This window comes from Mustela lutreola, chromosome 18 (genome assembly GCF_030435805.1).
Source record: "Mustela lutreola isolate mMusLut2 chromosome 18, mMusLut2.pri, whole genome shotgun sequence".
Taxonomy (NCBI): Eukaryota; Metazoa; Chordata; class Mammalia; order Carnivora; family Mustelidae; genus Mustela; species Mustela lutreola.
The window spans coordinates 35,016,610-35,024,177 of record NC_081307.1 but is presented as its reverse complement, the minus strand read 5'-3'; positions in this window follow the sequence as shown (position 1 = coordinate 35,024,177).

Genomic DNA, 7,568 nt, shown 5'->3' with positions numbered 1-7,568 from the left:
TGTTGGATTATTCTTTCAAATAATACCATGACTTGTGTCAAAGATACCCTTTTCTTCCCAGTTAATTTTGTATATAATATTGCCCTCCTCTACTTTGGTCGCAATAAAGCAATTAACTCATATCCTCAGTTTCTGTTTTCTTATAGACAGTATAAATAGCAATGTTAAATTTTACATATGAGAATCATTGATTTGGATAAATAATGACTCATTAAAGCCCATTTAGTACATGATTGTCCCGGTCGCTAAGAGCTTGGATATAAAGGTCCATTTGAAGAGGAGGGCAGGGATAAAATGATAGAGTTTAGTCCTAAGAAAAAAGAATCCCACCTAATAGCCACAATAGTAGCAGATAACATTTATTGAGAACTAGAATATACATTTAGGATATAAAGAAATTCCTATATTTCTCTATATCCTAAAATATGTTGAAATATAGGATATTAAACTTTATTCCAAGTGCTTTTCAAACAGTATCTCATTTGTTATTCATAATCCCCCTCATGATGAGCTGAATTATATCTCTCCCCAAATTCATGTATTGAGACCCTAACCCCCAATGGACTGTATTTGAAGATATGGCCTGTAGGGATTACTAAAGATTAGGGGAGGTCAGAAGGGTGGGGGGAGCTTAATCTGGTAAGAATGGTGTCCTTACAAGAAGAGGAAGAGACATTTTTTCTCTCTCAATCTCTCTCTCCATACAGGGAAAGGCCATGGGACTTGCACACAGCAAGATGATAGCCATCTACGTGCCGGGAAGAGAGGCCTTCCCAGAAACCAACCTTGACCGCACATTGATCTTGGACTTAAAGCCTCCAGCACTGTGAGAAAATAGATTTCTGCTGTTTGAGTCACCTAGTCTATACCCTTATTATACTTTGTGATGGCAGTTCTAGAGGACTAATACAGCCCCTACTAATAGTAGTAATAGCTCCATTTTATAAGTAACTATATATATCTAGGAAAGAGGCCTAGGAAATGTATAATAACCTGCCTAAGGTCAAAAAGCAGACAGAAGAAGAATTTTCCACAGACTTTCTGGCTACAAGGCCAGTCAAAGTAAGTTAGAAAGGATTTGAAAAGAAGTACCATAAACAGGAATATTTATTTACTATTATTTTTAAATTGAAGTATAATTGTCATTCAATATCCTGTTAGTTTCAGGTGTACATTATAGTGATTAGATATTTTCATACATTCCCAAATGGTCCCCATGATAAATGTAGTTACCATCTGTTGCCACACAAAATGATTACAACATTATTGATTATATTCCCTACACTGTGCTTTACATCTCCATGACTTACTTACACTTTCCTGTGTCTATGGGCATGTTTCTGTTTTGTTTTTTTGCTTATCGTTATGATTTTTTTAGATTCCACACATAAGTGAAATCTTACAGAATCTGTCTTTCTCTGTCTTAATTTTTATAACTCAGCATAATACCCTCTAGTCCATCCTCATCACAAAGGACAAAATTTCATTCTTTTTTATGGCTGAGTAATATTGTGTTGTCATACGTATGTATGTGTATCACATCTTCTTTATGATTTCATCCACTGAATGTACTGAGGTTGCTTCCATCTCTTGGCTACTGCAAATAATGGTGAAACAAACAATGGAATGCACACTCAGAATTGGTGTTTTTGTTCCTTTGGATAAATGCCCATAACTCGAATTGCTAGATTGTATGGTAGTTCCATTTTGAGAAGAAAGAATATTTAAACCATAGAAATATAGTTTTCAACAACATAGTGAGATTCCTTATGCAGTAATTGTACTGCTGGATTAGAAATCTAGCTTTGAGAGAAGCAATCTTGTAGGGAACGTCATGTGGCTCAGAAAGAGGCAGGACTGGGCTTTGATCAGTTCTTTGAGGCTAGTTGACCTTGCAGCCAATGCAGGAAGAATTTTCTAGCTTGACCTAGGGGAACAAACAAGGGAGTAGCTAGAAGATAAAATTTGAAACAACTATAAAAGCCTGATACTTTTACTAAAACAGAATGAGGATGAAGACTGCATCCCACTGTATTTAGAATAAAGCCCAAATTCCTTAACATAGGCTCTATTTTTAGCATACTCTTGGAATTTATTATCCAAATCAGGACATTTTTGAAAGTGAAAGGAAATACCATTACAATTTTTCCAGTACAATATGGTTAAACCAGAACAGTCCTGGGCAAACATGGATATAGCTTTGCCATAAGGGTCTACGTAATCTAACTCCTGCCCGGTCTGACATCATTTTCCCCCTTCATTTATTGAACCGACTTCCTTTCAGTTCTGTGAACACATCCACATCCAAGCAGATTCTTGGTCAGAGGCTGAACACGCACTTTCATTCTGTCTTACTGAGCCCTTCCCTTTTTACCTGGTTAACAAATCATCCTCAGTAGTGGTCACTGTTGGTCAGTCACACTCAGCAAAATCCCTCCCTTCCTCCTTCCTAACCACTCCATGATTTCATCCAGCCCTCCTGCATGCGATCTTTGCAACTTGGGAAGTCTTAACCACATCCTTAGTCCAGGCAAGAGCAGTGGCCGGAATCAGTCCGTTGGCATATGGCGGTCTTTGGTCTGGCCAGTGACTTAGGGAGAGTGCATTTGCTGGGAGGTATAGGGAGCAGAACATGCCCCCAGCTAGTGCTTTGAACAACACACAAATGGGTTTCTCCTTGTCTGGAAGAAGTTAGAGGACGGAGCACGGCCATAGGTGCCCAGCACTTAGGACACTTACTGCTTCATCATCTTCAATATGTGGGGGCAGCTCAGCCATCGCATTCACATTCAAGCCGCAGGAAGGAAGAAGGGACAAGGAAAGGCACACTCCCTCCCAGTGAGAACTGATCCCAGAAGTTACACAAATTACTTTCATTTACATTCCATCGCTAAAACCTAGTCACAAGGCCATATGTAGCTGTGAGGAAACGTGAGAAATGTAATCTTTATTCCGGTGGCTGTGTGCCCTGCTCGAAATTGAGGATAAGGGATGTTGGTGGAAAACCAGCAGCCTTTCTACCAACATGGCTCAATTAGCCTAGAGAGCTGAAGAGAAGTCCTTAGTCTATAAGCTTGTTTCTCTCATGCCGGATGTGAATAAAAGGCGAGTAATCCCGGTGAAGAGTGAGAAAAATAAATTTCTATTGTTTGAGACATGACATAAAAAGACCCAAGCTTAAAAGGAAGCAGAGAACTACAGCAGAGCAGAAAGGAGAACCCAAGCTCCTGATGACCCAGACGGGCCACTGAATCCAGCCATCATGAAGCTGAGCCTCCACGTCCTCTAGGTGAGAGGAGGGACGTCCTTACTGTGTCTACCATTTTGGTTCTCAGCTTTTCTTGCAGTTGAAAGCATCTTGAGAGAATTCCCCACGGGCCCTCCTAAGCACGCCATCTCCTTTACGGTCTCTCTCAGCAACCTCTTCTTTGCCTTCACAGCCCTTACTACAATTTTCGATCGTGTATTTGTTGTTCAAAGTCTGTCCGCCCCGGCCGGGCTATAAGCCCTGAGCTTTGGAACCAGAGCTGTTTTGCCCATTATTGCATCCCTAGGAAATGAAATGAAAAGGCTCACGCAATGCTAGGCACACAGTAGGCTTATAAATACACGTATCGTTAAAAACTAAGCCTTGCTCGTTCAAAGAGATCACTATCCCCCCCCCCCGCCCAAGAGATCCCCCCCCTCCCCCCCCCCCCCCCGCCCAAGAGATCAGTTCTAAAGGCAGAGTCGAGACCACGTAAAGTGCTGCAGAAGGACAGCGTGGGGGATCCGCCTTTTGTCTCTTCTCAGGTTTTTGTCATGAACTGTTTAGTACTTCAGCAACATCCCACTGCCGCTTTACAGCTTTGGCATGACCTCAGATGCCAATACCGAGCCACTTAGAGCTCCAGCCTTGTCTGGAGAGTGTGATGGCAGAGCTGGGAGTGGCGACTTCCCAGGCTGTGCAGGGGCTTTCGCTGGAGCGTCACGGGGAGCCCTCAGTGCTTAATGGCCAGAGGGTTCCACCGGTCTCTGCTGCCACATTGCAATGGAAGCGGCGTCTGCAGGCGCCCGAGATGGATGTCGTATCTGCAGATGGCAGCGCTATTCATATCGAGCTTTTAGATACGAGGCTTTCCCCCGGAGGGAGTGAATCTGGATGAGTGCTCTATTTTCTACTCTTCACCTTCTCCCAGACCTTCTGTCATTCTTCTACCTCAGGTAATAGCCAATAAATTAAACAATTAATAGGTTTCTATTTGTAGGTCATCTCCAAAGTAGCTCACAGCCCACTCTGGAACGTAGGTCTAACGTCTTCTTTCTGTCTTGTACACTCCCTTCTTCCCAACACCTGTGGCGTTCATTGTTGATTAGGCTTTAACTCAATGCTCTGTTCTATCGAAATGGGATTGTTACATGAAAGCTTGGGGAGGAAGGATTAACTATGACACTGAAAGCAAGTATTCTTGACTTCCAAAATGTATGTTTAGATAAAACTGACTTTTTGCAGTGCCGATATGAACAAGCTACCTTTTATTGAGTGCCTACATGATTCAGGTGTTACAATAGTTTATATAATGCAGGCAGCAAAATGTGTTTAATCAATGGGAAAAGACCTGTACTACAGGCTGGTCTATGTTCTGCAGAATGCATGTTTGGAATAATTCAATAATAGGATATTATTTTAATTTGAAAATTTTCAAAAGTATCTTTTGCATTAAGATAGTACCTGCTGTATGATTATAGAGTAAATTAAATAATATATGTACAAATAAATTGAAAAGAAGCTTCAAACATTTGATAAAGTCCACAGAATAATTGAGTTAAAAACAGCTCATTTTTTATTTGTATGAGTTATGTTTGAAATTTGTAATTATCCTCCCATAAAAAAAGTTTTGAGATTTGATTCAGGGACTCACATAATCATGGATATTTTATTTTAAAACAGAAAATAAAAATAGGCATTTAATGTCAGCCCTCCTGTTCCCCATATCTTCTCCTCCTGGTCCTGTTTCCAAGTTTCTTATGGCAATAACAGATGATCCTTCCACCACCCCAACCTCCCGCCCTATAACCTACAGTTTCAATTCTGTAGCTGTTTACTCAGTCCTGACCATGGGAAGAAAGCTTATCAACGGTATCAATACCTCTGTGCTCTGGAATGCAGCATCGTTTATCAAAGTTCCTTAACTGGGATCTGGGACCCAGCTGTTGCAGCTTTGCTCCATAAGCCTCCTTAGTGATTTTGAGCCATGTTTACCCTCAAATTATAACATTCCCTTCCCATTCTCATCCTTATCTTAGATAGGATTGAGAATCTGCCATAGTCTCTACCTCTAAGTTCAACCTGATTATTCAATTTAGTACCTGGGAGTCTTACCCTGAATACCCATGAGCATTCTATATTCTCATGGACACCTTGTTTAATTACCACTTACCTGCCCAATGCCTGAGTACTACCTCTATTGTAAGTTTGCCAACAGGGGGTTCTTCTCTTACAAGCAGAAAAATCAAGCCTAAATGAGTGCATGTAATATGTCAAGATTATGTGGCCAGAAAACCCAACTTCAGTGAAAAGATTTACCAAGAATTCTCTCTGAAAGAATTAAACTCAGTGGTCAAGGTATGTTCCCAGATATCCATCATGCATATGTTTTATTCCAGCAATTCTCCCCAAGCTTTTAAATAGCTTTAAAAAGATGTTACACACAATAACTCTTACTTTAAAACCATCCATTGTAGTTTTATAATTCTAGAAGAATTAAAAGTTTACTTCAAGCTCTTGAACCAAAGGAAAGTACAAGTGTCATGTATGTCCGTCTCTGTATCCACATCTGTATCCAAAGGCTCAATGAAAGCACCAAGTGAAGAAACATAATTTGTGGGTTGGCTCAAGGTTTGCTCTTCTTTATCTTGTTTAAGAGAAGAAGGAAGACATGATGTAGTCACTGCTTTCTTCTAGGGATCTTTGTGTCAAGAATCAGTTGGTGTTCCAAGGAATCACTTGGGATCTTTCCAATGAAGTTGTCAGAAAAATTACCTATTGTTAACTGTGGTAACTTAGAGTGAAATGTGTCTTAAACAAATGAGCAATGCAAAAGCAGAAAGACACCCAAAGAGTGCACATGCAACTTACATCTCGTATGCTGATTGTTGCTTATGTCACCACTGTCCTGGGAATGCCATTGGAGCACTGGGTGGTAAAATCAGGGTACATGGCAAGACCATTTTCTCAGCATCTGTTAACAGATCTTAGGCCAGGTCACATGTCCTTTGCTTCCCCATCTGCTCTAGAACACCCTACACTTATGACTAACTCCTAAAATGTGACACATGATTAAAGCACAGAAGCAGAATTTGTGCTTCGAGAATTTCAGTTTTAGTCGTATATTCTCATCACTTGAATGGTACTATTTACTTCCTTCTGATGTAAGGATTCACAGAAGTGTAATAGAGTAAAAAATTTAAACATATACCAGAATTCAGGAGTTGAAACCTAGTATATTCTCCTGAAACATTTTTTCCCCTACAGAATAGACCTTTCAAAGTAAGAATATAAATAATTCAGGTATTTTCTTATTCCTTTTTTGTAAGTTACTAAGATGAAATAATAGAGTCCCATATGGGTTTTTAACCTTTCAGATATCTTCAGTAGTTAAAATTCTCAGAAAGAAAGCAATTTTTGGTTTTACTCAGAGTTTGCTAACCTTCTCTGTTATAAATTGATTTTAAGTTCTTCTCAGCTCACATATATAAATGAGGAGCACGAAAGTAGTAATAAATCAACACAAAAAATATACTTGACTGAGATAACGGATTTTGCCTGGTTTCTGCCCCCTAGAGGGAGGTCAGATGAGCAGATGAAGACACTGAATGGCTCAGTGATTAAGAACAAGTAGTGAAAACATCTTCTCATCCTGTGCAGTGGACGTGTGTAAAAGCAGAAAACTGGTAAGATCAAGCGTAAGTAGAAACTCAAGGTCAAGACGTGTCCGTGTGACTTAAGAGCACATATAGGGCCTGCCACAGGCACCGGGAAACTGAAAGGAGAAGAGAATCTGAAAACCAGGTACAATAAATGCAAAGCATGATAGGTCAAAATGTGTAAACAGTACACCATCTTGAACAAAACACAGAGCACAATCATTAGACTTAGCATTAAAAAAAGTTACTGCTCTTACTATTTCTCTTAGAGAATAGAATGGGCTAAATTTTCTTAGATTTTGGTAGAAATCCTTAAGGCCATTTTTATATTAAAATTTATGAAACGGGAGATAGTCCTTGTGTTAGGGTTCCCCAAGAACCCTTCAGGTTGGTGTTTGCTGTGTTAAGACTCACAGGACTTAGAATACAGTCACACCCACAGCCAAGGTTTATTGCAGTAAAAGGATCACAAAGTGAAATCAGTAAAGGGAAAATGTGCACAGGAAGGTTTGGAGGAAACCAGGGAAGCTTCAAAGACTTCTCTCCCGCTGGAATCGCAGTGGATGTGCTTAATTCCTAGGAAGCGTTAGATTCAGTGCCAAGGGTTTGCACTTGGGAAGGGTTGTATAGACCCCGTCTGCCATTCCAAACTTCCAGAAGGA